We start from the raw sequence: 19,747 nt of genomic DNA on the forward strand, positions 1-19,747 counted from the left end.
GAACTCATAGTAATACACTCATGCCCTTAAACTACAAAATTATCTAGACCATAATATTTATAACATAAGTACACATATTCCGCGAGAAGATAAAACCTGTGTCTGTAATTACCAAAAGATGATAATGGAATACTTGACTGCCATAGCGATTTGTTGTTTGTCGTAATTTCTACTTCTTGGAAGTTTACTGCATGAACTTGAATTTTTACTTTCAGTTTCGCTGGTAAGATTATTTTTTCTGGCTCTTTTTCAATTCCTGGAAAGAACATAGGATTCGAAACTTTTCTCAGTGATACATTTTTAGTATTTCATTGAAAAAATATTTATGTTTACTGTAAAACATCTGAAAACTACTGGATCACGGCGTCTCTCCTTTTAATGTTGCGAGTTTTGCTCCTCATGAATTATGTTTTATTACTGCGTGCGTTTTTTGAAAGGCGTACGTAAATTTGTAAAATATTTTGATTTTGTATTGTACCGACATCCGTATTACAGAAGCGTGAATGGTGTTGAGGTAAGAATTGTTTTATCTATGGTTCAGAGGATTTTGTCTTTTGTTGTGAACTGGGACGATGATGACTCTTTTGACACACGAAGTTGGTACTGTATTTTAAATTGATATGGTTAAACTTGCCCGTAAATAAGTTAGGGATGTGCCGGGATATATAAATTTTGCCAGGTATTCTAGAACTGCTATTCATTTGACGTCCACTTTAATCGATCTCTTGCAGACGCTGCTACTGTTTTCGATATTCATTCCATGTCTCTTAATACGCTACGAAATTTCAGATAGCAATTTCTAACAAAACTATCGTTTACTTGCGTTCCGTTCGTACTTCTGCACATTGATTATAAAAGAAATGTAGAGAACTCGAAGAGCCATGGGATAAATGGCGTAATTATTGTTCTCATTACGATTAATCGCGAAGCATGCTGTTTTTATATTAAGAGAGTATTGAAAGAAAAGTGTGGGTAACAAAGGCAAGATATAAATATCTTGCTTGTGAACTGAAATGCGTGTTGTTATACAAGATGCATATTCCAGTAAACAAAATACAGTCGGAAATGTAGCAGATGTCACCGAGTTTCTCAGACGTACACCAGCAACACAGAAAACATGAGCGTCAAAACGAGTTTACAGATAATTGTATGATACCTGTCGTTAATTGACAAGTTACATTTGCAGCGGTGGAAATTTGTCTGTCTGCTAAGAAGTAATCTATTTACGGTTTTGTGGATCTAATTTATGGCGCGTTAGTCGTATATTAACTGAAATAGATACCAGTTTTGACATAACAGAGATTTTGTTTGGACTTCTCACCGTGTATTAGCGCCGAGCAGAGTCGCAGCTGATATCGTGTGAAATTGTTTACGATGTACGCACGCTGTTACTTCATTTAAAACTTATACCTGCTGTTTCTTGGAACTGTAACTTTTGCGCTTCTAACTTAAGACACAGAAAAGCACACGTCTAATGAGCATCGCATCTAACGTTAGCCCAAAGAGTGATGAACTCGTTGGAAAGGGGAAAGAAATTAAATCCTCGCTGCCGCGGCGGCTGCCTACCTCAAGTACTGGTTGCGCAAGAAGTAGAGTTTCTTCGCAATTGAAGGTCTTTGGGTACAGCCGCTCAAAACCCGTTCCTCTGTTTATTCTGGAGCCTTTTGCTTGTTCAATCGTCAGGGTGCGTGAATGTGTAGCGCTGCAACGTGTGAATCAGACCGCACCTCCGATTTACGCCGAATAACATCAGGTAAGTGCGCTCCAGATCATTTTCTCGCTTTCTCCCGAGATGTGAAAGACAGCAGCACTGCTGTCTGCTCCAGTGTCGCTTAATTTAATCTGAACAACAGACCATATGTACGAGTGACGTTTCGAAAAGGAGGTCGGAAAAGCTACAGTAGAGATTCTTCTGTATTTGTGCTGCACCTGGCAGTGTGTAAAAACTCAAATGTCGTTTAAACTACAATGCGACATTTATTGAACGACGTCGGAAAGAACAAGCGTCTGTGGCGTAGCGACGAAGCGCTCAATTGTTGAAAATAAGGTGCGTGAAATAAGACTGCAAAATGTATTTATTTGCTCAGAAGGCAATTATTTCTTAGCGCGGAACACTGTAGTACTACTGAAATAAAGTTTGCCTATATCCGTTGTGTGCATCGACGTTTTAGTGAGTAGCAAAGCGCGTCGTTCTGGAAGTCAAACGCTAACAATGTCAGTGGGCTACCACTGGTATTCTCCGTGCTTCGGAGAATCAGAAACTTGGTTTGTATCGTTCAATACAATGAAACATCGTGCATACAGAAACAAAGTTTTGTAGTGGCGCAGTAAATTCCCTACATTTGCCGCTGAAACGAAAGCACATACAGGATAACTGAAGTGAAACAACAGCAATAGTAGTGTGTCAAGCTGTAATTCGTCTGCAATGAAAAGTTGCGGTGGTTACTCTTACCTCATGAGTTTTACGTTTTTATTCGGATTCAGGCCACAGCTCCTGTAGTGTCTGGTGCGTTGAGTCTGATAATCGAAGTATCATCGCGGGTATTAATTGTGTGTGATCTTTCAGCAGTATTATTTTTATAATTGTAGTTTATCAAGTGTTACAGCACAAGTGTTACTGTACGAGAGCTGTACTCTCGATTACAGATTATGACAGTTGAATAATTACTTTGCAAAAGCATAAAAATTTAATGAATTTTCACGTTTCACTTATTGCAATACCTTAAAAACGTGATTCTCTGCCGTAAACTTTAGAAGCTTGCAAGTGTTCCGTACTCATATAAAATGAAGATACCTACGTTTACTTGCAGATTCTATTAACAATTCCTCAACGAATACGCACAGAAAAAAAATCACTGTAGCTGATTCGAAATGAAGCAAAACGTATGGCACTGGCAGTTATAAAATTGGTTCTTTGTACTAATCAGATGGGGACTTACGCAAATCATACTTCGTGATTTTTAGAGTTATTTCCACACGAGTGTCTGATTCGGAGTTTAACGATTAACCGACATTTTTAGTGCCTGTAAAGAGATCATAGGTTGAATGTCTTTGCTGTTACAAAATATATGCGAGATTGTAGGAGGAATTGGACGTCAAGGAAAGAATAATGGAAGAGAGCCTTTCCCTGAGTCCGGCGCCGTAGTGAAACGAGGGTATCGCCAGGGTCAGGGCAGACGAGGCGCTATCGTGTGGGTCAGTGCGAAATCACGAAAACGCGCAACACATAACTCCAACCGTTCTGTCTTTCTTACCTTTAGAAGAACGTGATCAAAAACCTCAATCTGTCCTTTCTGCCCTTATTTTCTTTCTTCTTTTCCTTCTTCTTCTGCCCAGACTAAATAAAAATTGCATTATCGTATAACAACCGAATAGCTCTGAAGTGCTTATTCAAATGATTATAACTCTTCCTTATTTAATGATCTTCATGATATGTGCAAAAGTAACTAGGAACGAGGATTTTTCGTCTTTTATACCTGCTAGTTATCAAATTTATCTAAGCTCTATGATCTTGATATTGGGCTGCCTAACCCGAAAGATTTGCAGGGATGTGGCAGGCAGTCCTTTTAGCGAATGATATCATTATAGAATTTTTCCGAGTTCCAAACATCGTCTTTATAATTACAGACCCGTTAAATTCTCGGCAGAACAGTAGTAGTTTAATGTCCAAGTATTGTTGTTTCCACCAAGGTTTATTTGGTGCTACGTTACAAGCAGGTTTCGAGAACAATTATAAGTGTTTTAAATGCTATTACAGGGTCAATACTACCACTGACGCAAATAAGAAAAAAATACAGGTTCCTTCTGCGAGTCATAGAATGGCATCGTCATCGCAGTCTCTTCTCTTTGCGTGGGCGGCAACGCGGTGTTACTTCGTGGTCGTTTTGTGACAATGATGAGGAACTAGCAGAAGGCGTCCGTCTCTTGGATGCAGGGAACGGCTTTCCGGAGATCCTTGCTTGTTTGCTGCTGCTTTCTGCACGAAAATCGCTTCTTTTCACATCCTCAAAAATAGCGTAATTAGTGTTTCGTTTCACATAATATCAGTGTCGAAGGGGCATTAAATACAAAAGAAAAAAATAAATAAAGTCTGATGATTATTTTGCAGCCCATTTGGAACAATATGTTGCAAATGAGACATTGTCTAATTTTGTCAGATTGCATGCGTAATCCAGTCATCCTTGTTCTGAAAATTCCAAGAAGTTTAGGTTGAATGTTCCTCTAATTCGACCTCGTAAATAATTTTGTAGATGCATATATGCTGTATTCCATTACATTTATCTGCGCCTACGTGTGTCTCAAATGTTCTTTTCTATTCAATGTGATTAAACAAAGGCACCTAGAAAGTGTTTCGTATAACACGTAAAGAACACAACTATGAAACTGTACCCCTATCCGCGCTGAAGACGTTATGGCCACTCGAAAGTACTGTATAACTCTAAACATTGGACTTTTTAGCTGCATGTTAGGGAAGATACTAGGTCAAAATTTTCTAATATGTTGCGCAGTTCGATGTGGCTTTCATTTTTTGCCGTACACGCATTAACCGATACTCCAGCTCTTGCCACATACGACGAAGAACATGAGGTGAAACTTAATTAGTTGGTTAGTTAGTTGTTTATTCACTCATAGATTATTTGCAAAATGATATTAGACGCGTGAGACAGAATAGCTTCTTTTATTCTTTCCCTATAGTCATAATATCGTCGACATTGTGTACACGCGGTTTCATATAGCACGAAGAAGAGAAAGAATAAATCTGGAGAAGTAACGTCTAGCGAACGTGTTGGCTGTCACAGCCACATAATTATTCCAATAATTGTTCAAAAATAGCACATTATCGGAAGAGAAAGAAGAATATCAAGAAAGTGGTCGATTGTTGTCGCTCTTACTTCAGCAGCGCTCTAACTTCGTGTGGAAGCTAAAACTTGATAGGGGTTGCGTCCAATATTAACGCCAAAAACTTCAGATGGACGTCTGTTTGATGCTGGAACAGGTAAATGCAGTGCGTGGAAATAGACAAAAAGACACCATATTGTTTGTTTACGTTATCTTAGAGTAATCGTTGGAATTGGTGACGTCCGTCAAATATCTAGTGATTTCCACCCGGATCGATTGGAGGTGGGACGGTCACATAAATCTGTTTGGGTGAAGGCAAGTGCCAGACTGAGTATAGCCGAAGAATCCTGAGAGAGTGCATCTCAGCGAGAAGGAGGTCACTATGCTCTTATCCAGCCGATTCTTGAGCATTGATCATCAGTCTGAGACCCTTTCCATGTCTGATTCATGGAAAAAGTTGGACGGAAGGGCTTACTTTTAACATTTCGAGGGTATGTATTCCAAGACTAGGCGAGAAATGGTATTCCCTTCCACATATACGAGGGAGTGGAAATCTTTAAAGCTTTTTAAATAAAACAGACGTTATTGACACTCTACGTATTTCTTCTTGATGTCTACATATTTCTTTCTCAGCATAGTCACCCTAGCGGCAACACATTTCTTCAAACGAGAGACCAATTTGTTGATACCGTCATTGTAGAATGTTTAACTTTTTTGACGAGGCCACAACCTCACCTCTTTTTGCACCGCTTCATCACTATTAAGTGAAGTTCTCGAAGGTGTTCTTAATGTTTTGGAAACACACGAACATCGGATGGGGCAAAACTGTATGGAGGGTGATTGATAACAGTGAACGCAAGGCGACGGATTGTTACACATGTCGCAGAGCTCATGTGTGGTCTGGTATTGTCATGCTGAAAAAGAGGATGCTCCATGCGTGTACGAACTCTTTGAATTCGAAAACTCGACTATAGCACGCTGATTCTCACGCATCGACACAATTACGTTGCCATGTTACACGCTACAATTCGGAGCGCTCTAGCAGAAGAGGGCTGCAAATATGTAGCCATGAAGAATGAAGATGTACAATGTAAAAAATGGCTCAAATGGCTCTGAGCATTATGGGACTTAACATCTGAGGTCATCAGTCCCCTAGAACTTAGAATTACTTTAACCTAACTAACCTAAGGATATCACACACATCCATGCCCGAGGCAGGATTCGAACCTTCGACCGTAGCGGTCGCGCGGTTCCAGACTGAAGCGCCTAGAACCGCTCGGCCACACCGGCCGGCTGTACAATGTAAAAAAAGAAAAGATTGTTTTATTTAATAAACTTTAAGAGTTTTCACATAAAAATTCGGAGGCATTACTTTTCAGTACGCCCTCGTATAACGTGTAATGTTCGTGACTGTAACATAATGAAATCGAAACTTACGCGGAGCCGTACAGACCGTAACATTCTCTTTGCATTCGCGAAATGAGGGTAGAATAAAAAAAGCTCACTACGTACTCTTCCGTGGCATGCGGACTACAGATGCAGACGTAGATTCATCTTCAATCTGAGGCACTTCATACGAATATAACGCAGAAAGGTACAATGTTGACGTCACCACATTGGCATTGTATGTCTCTTTACATTTCTGAAACTGACATGCAAATTATCTGAAATGACTAGAGGAAACTTTTTGTAGTTCTTTTTTCTTCCCTCAATCAATTTGGTTAACATTACATAAAATCCACACGCCTCTCCTAACTGCCGATACACACCGTCAGTTACCTACAAAATTCGTGTCAACCGTTGTTTATCGGCGTGTAGCTGTCATTTAAGCAAAGGAAGCAGTCCGTAGAACTGTAAAGAGTTTCTTTTTGACTGTTCTAAATGTGACTTATGTATCTAAGAAAAGAAAGCTGTAGGACGCTGTAAGAGTCGATCGGAATTAACTGCAGCTTTCGTGGCTACTTTGCTAAGGCAAAAAAATTTTGGCTTCATTTTTCCTCACGATAGGACTTCAGATATTGATAACGATATAGATGCAAAATATTTCGAAGTTCTTCATTTCAGATGTCGCATAAGTTTGGTGCCGGAGAGTTAAAAAACCTCTAACGAGAAAGGTATCGGAAAAAAGTGATGCAGACTAAATCAATGGATGTCTTTATTCATACTGTAAATATTATAGTCTCTTATCGTCATGAATATTATGTACATAATATACATAATTCTGCACAACAGATATCATCTAAAAGAAAGCTTACAGCGAAATGGGGAAAATGTAGACCATGTCTCTACTTACGCATTCGTAATCTACAACTTTCGTGATCAGACTGAATGGTTAATTTTTGCCAATATTATATGGCTGACTTCAAGAACCGATCGGGAACTTCGGACGATGCGTTCGAAGGTCAGTGTTGTATATAGAAAATCTCACGCTAGACTCACCGAAGTCTGGCAAAATAGGAAAGAAAACTTTAGATTTTTACCTACTTTAACTTTTTGTTTTGTTTTGCGAGATTAAGTTCCTTTTCCTTTTGGATTCTTAGTCAGGTAATAAAAAATCTGGATTAATGTTTTTTTATTCGAATTTACCCTTACGAAGAAGTACATATATTTGAGATTTCATCTAGTACAACGAATGAAATCGAACGTTAGACTAATAACATTTACATCAGTGGAACTCATCTTACAGAATATGGACAGAAAAATTTATTATAGATGCATTACTACAGTTTCAAGTCTACAGTTGTGACACTATTTTGAAGATACGGTGTTTAGTACACTATTATTATCTTCTCTATTTAAAAATCTAAACAAATATGTGTGGCCTCCATCAACATATATTACGGTCGGACTCATTCCTAACTAAGTTTTGTGTAAAAACGTCAGACCGTCTGCGACTCAACATGGTTCTCAACTGTCACCTTTAATTGTATGTTCATGCTGTGGAAGAAATATTTGTCTACCACACTGTACACTATTTTACTGTTTTGCAGTAGTTACGAGGCACAAATGATATAGGGTCCGAAATTATGTATTTATTTCACGTATGTCTACTGCTTACGAATCTCGAATTAACATTACATACAAGGTGAACCAAAATTCGCGCATACCAGTGCCACAGCGCCATTCCGTGCATGTTAACAGTACAAAAATGTCCGTAGCAAAATTTCGCCCCTTGCATATTTACGGAAGAAAATGGACGTCAAAGAGCGACAATTTGGCTGTACTGTAATCATATATATGCTACGTACCTATATTCAACCGTTTTTAGCTTCAATGCTTAGGTACTACAGTTTTGCGTTAGAATATTCGACTTCGAGATTTCTTTGCAGGTCGAATGAGACCCTACATTTTCTTCCCTGATTAAGAGACCTCTCTGCTCGAGAGGCCAATTTCTAGGATGCCACCGGGATCTGTCTGAGGAGTACTTCTTCACCACTATTGAACTGTTAACACGTATACCGGAGAGGTATTAACAAACCAGTTCTAATGTTAAAATTCTTATGACGGCATCTAACGCCGTTTGGCATATGGAGAAAATATCTGTAGGGCTCTCTAAAGGGTTCCGCAGTTAGTCAAAATAAGTTTATAATACCACTGCTCTTGCTCAGTATTTAAGAAACTTCTCGCATGCGTTCGTCGTTAGGATGCGGGAACGCCCTCTTAATTGAATCCAGGAAGTAGCGTAGGTGGTTCCAATTTCGATAAAAACTGCAATTGCAAACATTTACTGGAATACAAACCAGTTTACTTAAAATGTCATCTGAGACCCTTTATTACGAAATGTCATATGCACCTCTGTTCGCAACATAAATGACAAATACGTTACTTTAGTAACTTCCTTATCATCCTTCTTGGATTCTAAACCCAATACCAAACATCACAGTAGGATGGACTGCTGTCTTGAAATATCTTATTCTGAGCTTCACGTAGTCCCTCCAAATCATTCCAATTAGATCCATCCTTAACGTCTACAGCCTTCTTCGGTGTAGAATACACATTAAAAGCATAGCTAACATTATGCACACGCTAAGGTACACCCGTATAATCAAACCCCTGAACAGAAAATTTACCAAACTTATTACTGATAGGTATTAGGGGGTTTTCAATAGTTCCTTGATCTTCGTATATAATTTGAGGAGCGGCATTCTCTTTAGTAATACGTTCACTACGTAAATTAATCCTATATGCGTACACCTTTACCTTATTAACAATAACTTTATCACACATGTTTTTAAAGAACATCAATTCGTCTTTAATATCGTACTGAGAAATCCTGTGAAAATTAACTGCATAAGTATCAAACTTATTCTGCCCATAATTAAAAACAACATTAAAGGTATTAACTGTGTTATCCGTTTAGGCAGAGGTCCAAAACGTGGTACTGGCGTAACTAATATCTTACGTTTCCACATCCGTCTGGCGAATACTCGACGCCGTCATCTTCATTCTCCAACGAAGAGCCGATATCTACAAAGGCGTCCTCATTGTTTTCCGACGAGGTATCATCCTCCTCCTTAACACACAAAGAGTGACTTGCCTATGCGGTTCTAGGCGCTTCAGTCCGGAACCGCGCGCCTGCTACGGTCGCAGGTTGGAATCCTGCCTCGGGCATGGATGTGTGTGATCTCCTTAGGTTTGTTAGGTTTAAGTAGTTTCTAAGTCTAGGGGACTGATGACCTCAGATGTTGAGTCCCATAGTGATTAGAGCCATTTCAACCATCTGAACTTGTATTTGAAAATTCATATGTACCACATTTAATCTGCTTAGTAGGACCTGATCACTGATACACATTTAGTTAGATACAAATATAACAAGTCAACAATGCGTAATTGTAAGACCAGGTTTCTTTTAACATTAACAGTAACTGGCATTCCCTCAACAAAACGCTTCAAAATATAGGCGTACCTTTTCCAGCAGTTCCAGTCGAATTCCTCGAATAAGATTACTTCATGCAAACATGCATTATACCCTCCTAGGTGCATTTTTTTATTTTCTTATTCTGGTCTGACTGTAGCATACACTGTTTCTTAAACGAGGCACACTTAACGACTGCCGTTTATTTGGATTGAATATAATAATTTTTGGTTGCATATGTCAGAAATATTCATGAAGATTTATAATAAGTTAAAAAATTACCTCTCATAGGACATAAATAATTACAAAATTTATCAATGAAGAGATGTTAAACATAAATACTACGTTCAGTAAGAGCGTCCACTTCCACTGTTTCGAATACTATGTCTGTGACAGTATTACTTTCACAAAGCGTACTTAATCTTCAGAAAACATGCTCAAAACGATCTCCCCGCATCTCCCAACATATAGCGACACGCCATATAGTGCTTTTCTGTGCCCTTTGCAGCATAGCTGCACCCACAGCTACAAGATCAGCATTGAAGCACACTTCCAGTACTATCACATTCATTAGAGTACAATAAACATAAAATAGTTTGGTAATTACCTGCTAAGCGGATTGTTAGGCCTACTGATGACGTACTGTCCTACAGTAATTTCATGGACATGAAAACAGTAAGCAAGATAGTTGGTACTAATCGATGGCACCAATTTTAGGAGAGTATACCAGAATCTGGCTCCGAATGTAGTTGATGAAGTAGTGTGAAACAAAACACTTAGACGATGTGGTTATGCGATATGCGTGGTCGCAGGGGAGCTACCTAGGACAAGAAAACAGGAATAGGCCAAAAAGGAGAGCGGTGGAGAGTTTTTTATGTTAATTGATTATTTCATCGCTTCTTGGTAGAACAACATAATAATAAATGAAAAACACTATACTGCGTATGTTCTATAGGACTAATTTATTCATGTTAACCGGTTTTCGGCTTACAAGGCCATCATCAGACTTTAACTATCGTCATTAAAGAAGTTACAATGTTTGTAAACAACATTGGAACATTGGAAAAGATGTTACTCATCTAGACAGAGGTACAAACACACAGTAAACGTCATCTTTGACAGTGAAATAATAAGGCAGTTTAGAAGGTAAAAAACTGAAAAATATATACAGGGTAACTCACCTAAAAATTGCACCGCAGATATTGCGGAAATGGACAGTGCTATTGATCTGCGATTTTCCCGGGATGGACTGGTAGTCAGCGAATTGTAATAATACCTATAATGTGTATTTTTTGTACAAACACACACTTTTTTGAATGGAACGATGCCTATTGACATTAACAAACTAAAAGAAGGGTAAATTAGAATGCCAGTGGTGTTTGTTGCAGGATTGTAGTGCGAGGCGTTTACGATATATCGTATTTTGAAAAGTTTCCACACCGACACTTGTCTGCGCCATTCAACCTGCATACTTGCTAGGTATGATGTTGTTATGTTTGCTTACAGTGTGTTTGTGTGTTCCTTGAGTTCACTGCGAATTGCGAGTCAGTCTATGTGTGACAGTCCAAGCAGTGGGTCGTGAGTGGACGATGGGATTTACCAATGTAGAAAAAGCCGATATGCTGATGGTGTATGGAGATTATAGGAAGAATGTAGTTCGCTCTTATACGATGTATGCGGCAACATATCGCAACAGACGTCAATCATCTCGACAATTATTTATCAGCCTCTTCAACCAGTTACGTGAAAGTGATAGTGTAACACCTAGACAACGTACAGAAGGAAACAAGTGATGACAGAAGAGAGGGAAATGAACCTTATTGCTGCTGTTGCAGTTGATCCGCACGTTAGCTCCAGCCAGGCAAGTGTTCCACGCATTCTCCAACGACATAGGTTGCACCTCTATCTCATCTCTCAGGAGATGCGTGGAAATGATTAAGAGAATCGTGTTAACTTCTGTACATGGGCATTAAGAGAGGATCCTCCAGATGTATCATGTATGTTGTTTGGTGATGAAGCCACATTTACCGACCATGGCCAGGTAAACCGCCGAGACACGCTCTATTGGTCTGTTGAGAGTTCTCGTTGGCTTCGTCAGGTGGAATGTCAGCGTCCATGGAGTATAAACGTGTGTGGGATAGTGGACCATCAGCTCATAGGGACTGTTTTTCATAGGCGGAACACTGAACGCGCCCAAGTATCGCAACCTCCTAACAGACCATCTACCACGGATACTAGAAGACGTTCCTCTGCATACTAGGAGGAACCTGTGGTACGAGATGATGGCTGTCCAGCCCATAGTGCACGAAGTGCTACAACATGTCTTCATAAACTATTTCCAAATCATTGGATTGGACGCAGAAGACCTGTACCTTGGCCGGATTTGACGCCTGTAGTCTCTTTTCTGTGGGGAAAGCTGAAAGACGCTGTCTTCAAGGACATATCAACTACATCCGATGATATGCAGCGACGCATTGCTGCAGCCTGCTCGGACATCTCGCTGAAATGCTAGCATGTGTGCAGCAGTCGTTCCATACCAGACCGGAAGCATGTATTGCTGCCGCCGGTGGTCATTTTGAACACAACCTGTGATGGTCAGTTGTCTCGTTACTAGACAGGCTCCATATACATAGTGTGTGCACTTGTGTTGTTCTTTAGTGTGTGCTACGAAAGGTATTGTACAAGTGTTGGTTGGGTACTTTTCAAAATACGATATCTCGTAAATGACGTGCTCTAGAATCCTGGAACTAGCACCACTGACATTCTAATTTACCCGACTTTTAGTTTGTTAATGTCAATGGGCATTGTTCCATTTTAAAAACGTACATATTTGCGCAAAAAATACGCTTTCTAAGTATTATTACAATCTGTTGACAGGCTAAACCCCTTACTACTAATCCATTCCGTGAAAACCGCACATCAATATCTCTTTCTATTTCTGCAATCTTTTCAGTGCAAGTTTTAGGTGATTCACTCTGCATCCAGGAAAAATATTAACACTATACTCGAAAAACTGTGGCTACGTAACAGTTTACATTAAATATACAAACCCAGTAAAATAAAATTAGTACTCGACAAGGCTACTTCTGATGTGGTACACATGGAAATTGATACAGGAACCAAGTAAAAGAAAGAATTAGCAGTTGTAACAACAGAACATGTGGAGAACATAGGTAATCACAATAACATAAAAAGAAATGAATTAACGCAGGAAAATGGAGGAATAGAAGGATTTTTTACTTTGGGAGAAGAAGTACAACCGAAGAAAAAGAATGCGTTGCTGTGAATGGAGCGGAAGGTATACAGAGGTTTAGTGTGTGGAAGAACACGCAGTGAACATTTAAAGGCAAAATACGTACTGAATGGTGGAGTAATAGAAATAGTTGTAATTTCATTTCTGTGTTAATACTGAATAATTACACATGGTTTATGAAAGACTAGCTGTAGTTACTGAATAGCGATTAAGAGTCGAGATGCCATGCCACACAGCCTAAAATTAGAAAATATAAAATATTTAACTTAGACCCGGAATGGAACTCTCGAATTCGAATGTTCTAACGCAAACTCTGCCCAGTGCATTTACTCAGCAACAGAGTTATGCAGAATAGAACCAAGATATTTGTCGTACACGCGACTACAGTGTTTCAAAATAGTATTTCTTTGGCGACCATTTTCTACCCAAAATATATACGGGACGAAATTCTGTTGCAGACAGTTTTGTAGCGTTAGCATGCAAGAAATAGCGCTCCGACGTCCTGTTGCACGAATCTTTGTCCATCCTGTATGGGTGTACCAAATCCTTAGTCAGTACTATATTGACAACAGAGGATCGTAAACTGAATATTTTGAAATGAGGAACTAATTGTCAAAAACTGATATGTTAGGCGACAAGGGATCTTGATTGAGCAATATGTGCGAGACGCGTATTTTTAAACAGCTTATTTATCACGGAAGACAACTACTGCCACATTGACAATGGCGCGCTATCTTCTGTGATTTGGAATTTACCACGATTCAGAATTCACGACTTGCCGATGAGGAACCATTACTTGTTACAGTATTTTACAGACTTGCATTAAATGTCAGGAACTACTGCAGGGATTTTGATACGGTTTTCACTAATAGACTCTCGGGATGTTTTGTGTACTCATGGTGAAGCAACTAATACAGACCACCCCAAATACACCCTGAATTAATAAATATATCTATCGGTGATTTTCGCCAAGTTGTAGGGGACAATATAACGAATTTTTTGACGTTCGCAAGTAATTTTTGTCGTTTATAGTCACCGAATTACGAACCGACTTTGGTTTTTTTTCTAGCAGAACTATGTACTTTTTCTGTGGTATGTGAAAGAAGCTTCTGACAGAAATTCAAAGACATAATATGTATGGGACTTGATCAAATAGTATCAAGATAGTAGCGCCGCTGCCCCTTCGTCAGGAGATGAGGTTCCACAAACGTCTGCCCCTACACGTAGTGCAAATGTCACTACGAGGTACGTAGGAAGTACGAGAGGGATCAACCAAACGACAGTTCTGCGCTGTCGCCTGATAAACAAAGTAAGAGTCTACGGAATATCAGACCAGCTGTGTGCCTGGATTGAAGAGTTTTTAGCAAACAGAACACAGCATGTTGTTCTCAATGGAGAGGCGTCTACAGACGTTAAAGTAACCTCTGGCGTGCCACAGGGGAGTGTTATGGGACCATTGCTTTTCACAATGTACATAAATGACCTAGTAAATAGTGTCGGAAGTTCCATGCGGCTTTTCGCGGATGATGCTGTAGTATACAGAGAAGTTGCAGCATTAGAAAATTGCAGCGAAATGCAGGAAGATCTGCAGCGGATAGGCACTTGGTGCAGGGAGTGGCAACTGACCCTTAACATAGACAAATGTAATGTATTACGAATACATAGAAAGAAGGATCCTTTATTGTATGATTATATGATAGCGGAACAAACACTGGTATCAGTTACTTCTGTAAGATATCTGGGAGTATGCGTACGGAACGATTCGAAGTGGAATGATGGTATAAAATTAATTGTTGGTAAGGCGGGTGCCAGGTTGAGATTCATTGGCAGAGTCCTTAGAAAATGTAGTCCATCAACAAAGGAGGTGGCTTACAAAACACTCGTTCGACCTATACTTGAGTATTGCTCATCAGTGTGGGACCCGTACCAGGTGGGGTTGACCGAGGAGATAGAGAAGATCCAAAGAAGAGCGGCGCGTTTCGTCACAGGGTTATTTGGTAGGCGTGACAGCGTTACGGAGATGTTTAGCAAACTCAAGTGGCGGACTCTGCAAGAGAGGCGCTCTGCATCGCGGTGTAGCTTGCTGTCCAGGTTTCGAGAGGGTGCGTTTTTGGATGAGGTATCGAATATATTGTTTCCCCCTACTTATACCTCCCGAGGAGATCACGAATGTAAAATTAGAGAGATTCGAGCGCGCATGGAGGCTTTCTGGCAGTCGTTCTTCCAGCGCACCATACGCGACTGGAACAGGAAAGGAAGGTAATGACAGTGGCACGTAAAGTGCCCTCCTACACACACCGTTAGGTGGCTTACGGAGTATAAATGTAGATGTAGAATTTTCTGAGAACACTACATTCCATCTCATTTCATACTCTTCAAATTTCGCTGCATCTGCAACTTCATGGCAGTGGCTTATAGAATTGGTTACAGGTCTCCGAATGTTATCTACGAAAAGTTCAAAGTGACGCGGCATAGCTGTGCAAAATTTTATTTAAGGGAGAAACATCGTTTACAAACCATGGGCAAGTCAATCTACGCAACTGGCACTAATCGTCAGCTGAAAATCCAAGCTGACTCAAAGAAAAGAATAAAAACAACGCTCTTGTTCTATCGACGTTTGGCACGCGTTTTACAAGACCCTCTGTCCGAGGCGTCTCCAGACGTGTCTTCGGTGGTCATCGGGTCTCAGTTCGAAGCGGCACTCTCCACTGAAGACAATTCTACTCCAGTCAATGACACTCCAGGCCAAAGACGTGTGTGGAGACGCTCCGGACGGCGGTGAGATACTAGCTTTACTGTCGCCCGCCGTGCGACCCGACATCCAGAGATGTCACTACTTAGGTTGTCATCCACAGCACCTTTAATTTTGCGATGTATTTACAAGTTTAGTGTTAGTTCTTGTTCGGTGTTTATGTCTTGTGATGGGAGAGTGAGTAATAGTTAAAACTGCCCGCATCTCGTGGTCGTGCGGTAGCGTTCTCGCTTCCCACGCCCGGGTTCCCGGGTTGGATCCCCGGCGGGGTCAGGGATTTTCTCTGCCTCGTGATGGCTGGGTGTTGTGTGCTGTCCTTAGGTTAGTTAGGTTTAAGTAGTTCTAAGTTCTAGGGGACTTATGACCACAGCAGTTGAGTCCCATAGTGCTCAGAGCCATTTGAACCAATAGTTAAAACTAGTCTCATCTGTCAGAAATTCACCAGCTCTAAATCGTCGCAGAAGGTCAGTCGCGTTTTGTTTTTTGGCGGCTATGTTTTACGAGTTTGCTTAATTTAAATGATGAAATGTCTTTAGTAAATCCACTCAAAAATGGCAAATCCTAGATAAAATTGCGCACAGTATTGCAAAATTTATATTCGGCGTTTGTAAATACGCGTCTCATGGTTTTAAGTGTTTTTATCGCAGACAGTAAACCTGAAAAATTAGAACCGTCTCCTGAAGTATTTTACATCTATACATATGATTAATAATAAAGTCTCTCACCGTGTTTCTCTGTTTGTATGTGAAGGCTAATCACAGGAACTACTGTAGGGACTTCGATGCAGGTTTCACTGGTAGACTGATTCACGAAGACGTTTTGTGCCTATTGTTAATAAATATTTCGTGCAAATTGTCGGAACGATGTTAAGGTTCCCGCAAAGTTTTTCTGTCCGTATGTGGAACCTTATCTCAGGAACTACTGTAGTAGTTTTGATAGGGTATTCAATAGTAGACAAGCTATCTGATGAGGAAGATTTGTGTACACAATCTATTAACGCTGCTCCAGTCAAGTCGTCCGGCCGTACATACTGAGTGCTACCCGTTCTTTCCAAATGTGTGGATATTCCATAACATTATGCCATAAAAATGGTTCAAATGGCTCTGAGCACTATGGGACTTAACATCTGAGGTCATCAGTCCCCTAGAACTTAGAACTACTTAAACCTAACTAACCTAAGGACATCACACACATCCATGCCCGAGGCAGGATTCGAACCTGCGACCGTAGCGGTCGCGCGGTTCCAGACTGAAGCGCCTAGAACCGCTCGGCCACACCGGCCGGCCCACACTGCATATTTGATGCTGTTTCTTTCCTGAACCGTCATTATGTTTGCAGTTTAAGTCTTGTGAACGAAAATGTCCCGTGGAAGCTTTATAATAACTCAAATTGGTAAATTTGTGTCTAGACGTGCATTTATATGAAGCATACACAATTCGTTGTCAAAGTGTACCAACCAAAAAAACATCGTGCTGCGCAATAAACTTAATGTACCAGTGTGCTATGAATATCTTTGCACCAAAACAATTTCGTGTTAACTGAATATGCCGTTGGTTCTTGGTAGAACAACATAATAATAAATGAAAAGCGCTAGTTTGATTTTTTCTACAGTGTTAATTTATTGCTTAACCTGTCTTCGGCTTACAAAGCCATCATCAGACGTTTATTGACTATTGTCGCCAAGAAAGTTACAGTGTTTGTAAACTACATTAGGAAAGAAGTTACACATCTAGACTGAAGCACAAACGCACAGTAAATGACATATTTGACAGTGCGATGGTAATGCAATGAAAAAAGTAAATAGTTGAACAATAGATAATTATAAAGGAAGTAAACAGTAAAAAAAATTTAACACGAAACTTGAAAAGCATGCTGACATAACAGTTTATATTAATAAACAAAACCAGGAAAATAAAATAAAGTTAGTACTTGACAAGGCTACTCCAAGAGATATAAAATATGGTTGGTGATACAAAATTTTAACAAAACGCCTGATAAAGCCACCTTTCTTTAATAGATGAAGAAGGCTCTTGGACCCTAGGTAAAAGTGTACTACATACCAAAAACTTTGCACGAGATTTTTAAAACAAGGTTCTTCATTATTCCTGGAATTTTATTTGAACATAATTGTTATGTAGCGACAAACTTGGTTAGCAAAATGTTACAATGAATTTTATGAGAAACATTGCTTTGTAAAAAATGAAGGCAAAAAAATCAGGGAACACAGAAGTTTTAATCGATTTGTTGCTGCCCTGTAGCGTGATCTAAGCCTCTAGAGCACACTTCGTTTTTAGAAAGCCCGCTACATTATTTTTATTGAATTTATTTTTATTGTATCCTTTAATTGCTGTTGTTCGATTTCTTGGTACAGCGTACCGCAATGGTAATTTCGCCTTTCGTTGATGTATCTAGATGGCATATTTCACTACTAGTTATAGGTTATTCCAGTGCGAAAACGATAAAAGTTAAAATATCCAACTCTGTTGGCAACACCGTTTCTGAAGACTGGCGAGGTAAGTGGCATTGTCTTCTTCGACACTCGTGTTTCATCCGTACACTTAGAAAGAATGACACAACCTTCCCCTTGTATCTTGAACAAGAGTTCTCAACAGTGTCAAAAATTTCTGACTCATTTAATAACTTTTCTTTAAACTGGCTTTGGGGTCAGGTCCATTCAGCCATCTCAGGACTGTAATCTATAAACCTCCAAACGTTGGTGCTATGTCCTCCTTTCAGTCTGCCCTATCCTCGCTCGTGACGCTGTATGAACACATAATCATTATGGGCGACACAAACATCGACTTACAGTTAAAATCTCCCTCTGCAGAAAAACTAAGGAGACTGTTCCACTCCAATGATATGAGTTTAACACCGCTGGACCCAACTCATCACACGCCACACAGCCATACACTCATAGATATAATAGCAACAAAGCGACCAGATAAAATAATTCGCGCCAATCAGACATCCGCTCCAGGACTCTCTGCTCATGACGTGATATTCTTAAATTACTCAGTACATACTACCAAAGAAAAATCTCACCTGGTAACCTACAGAAACCTAAAAAATGTTAACCATGACGCTCTTCAAAAGGATTGCTCAGACATCCTTTGGCATGATATAAGCAATGAACCGACTTTAGACGGAAAAATTCGGGAATTATGTCGCAAAATTATTGCACTGTATGATAAACATGCTCCTCAACGCACTGTCAAGGTAAAGAGAGCTCCCGCTCCGTGGATCACCACTGCATTACGCCAGTTAATGAATGAACGTGATGCTGCACATAGGGCCTTCAAGCGTAACTCAACTCCCGAGGCGTACGAAGCTTATAGGAAACTCCGAAATAGAACCAAGCAAAGCGTGAGGAATGCCAAAATCAGACATGCCCGCTCTGTCGTATGCGACATATCAAAACCTGCTGCACTGTGGAAAAAGCTGCGCAGTTTCGGTATAGGGAAGCGAAGATCTGACGCTGTTTATCAAGCGTCTGCAGAAGAATTAAACGATTTCTTCTCAACAGCTGTAAACTGCCACGCAGCGACAAATTACCAGCCCCAAGATATCAATCTCTCGAGAGACAAGTTTTTCCTAAAACATGTCACTACCGGCACAGTACACAAGGCAATTATGAGAATCTCTTCCGAGGCAGTAGGAAATGATGGAGTGAGCATTGGGATGATTAAGAACGTCGTAAACACTATTACTCCAGTTATCACAGACATCTTCAACCTGTCTCTTGTCAGTAGTACATATCCTACTGAGTGGAAGCAAAGTTTAATTCAACCTATACCCAAGACTGACAACCCTAAGTCGCCAGGTGACCACAGGCCGATCAGCATACTTCCTGCAATATCTAAAGCCCTAGAATACATCGTCCATGAACAGCTGACGGATTACCTCAAAACTCATAACATCCACGACAAATATCAGTCAGGCTTTCGAAAGCACCATAGTACAGCAACTGCATTAATCAAAGTAACTGATGACATTAAACATGCTATGGACAGACGTGAAGCTACCATCCTAACACTGCTTGACTTTAGCA

General features: G+C 40.1%; 1 protein-coding gene across 1 annotated transcript in view; it reads left to right on the top strand.

Annotated features, from left to right (window-relative positions):
• The first annotated feature begins 1,614 nt into the window (after nucleotides 1-1,614).
• LOC124556469 overlaps nucleotides 1,615-19,747 on the top strand; it is a 366,205-nt gene continuing 348,072 nt past the window's right edge. Inside the window, exon 1 of the mRNA XM_047130422.1 lies at nucleotides 1,615-1,753. The gene's annotated coding sequence lies outside the window, so the exon portion shown is untranslated. The remainder of the gene's footprint in view (nucleotides 1,754-19,747) is intronic.

This window comes from Schistocerca americana, chromosome X (genome assembly GCF_021461395.2).
Source record: "Schistocerca americana isolate TAMUIC-IGC-003095 chromosome X, iqSchAmer2.1, whole genome shotgun sequence".
In the NCBI taxonomy this organism is placed as follows: Eukaryota; Metazoa; Arthropoda; class Insecta; order Orthoptera; family Acrididae; genus Schistocerca; species Schistocerca americana.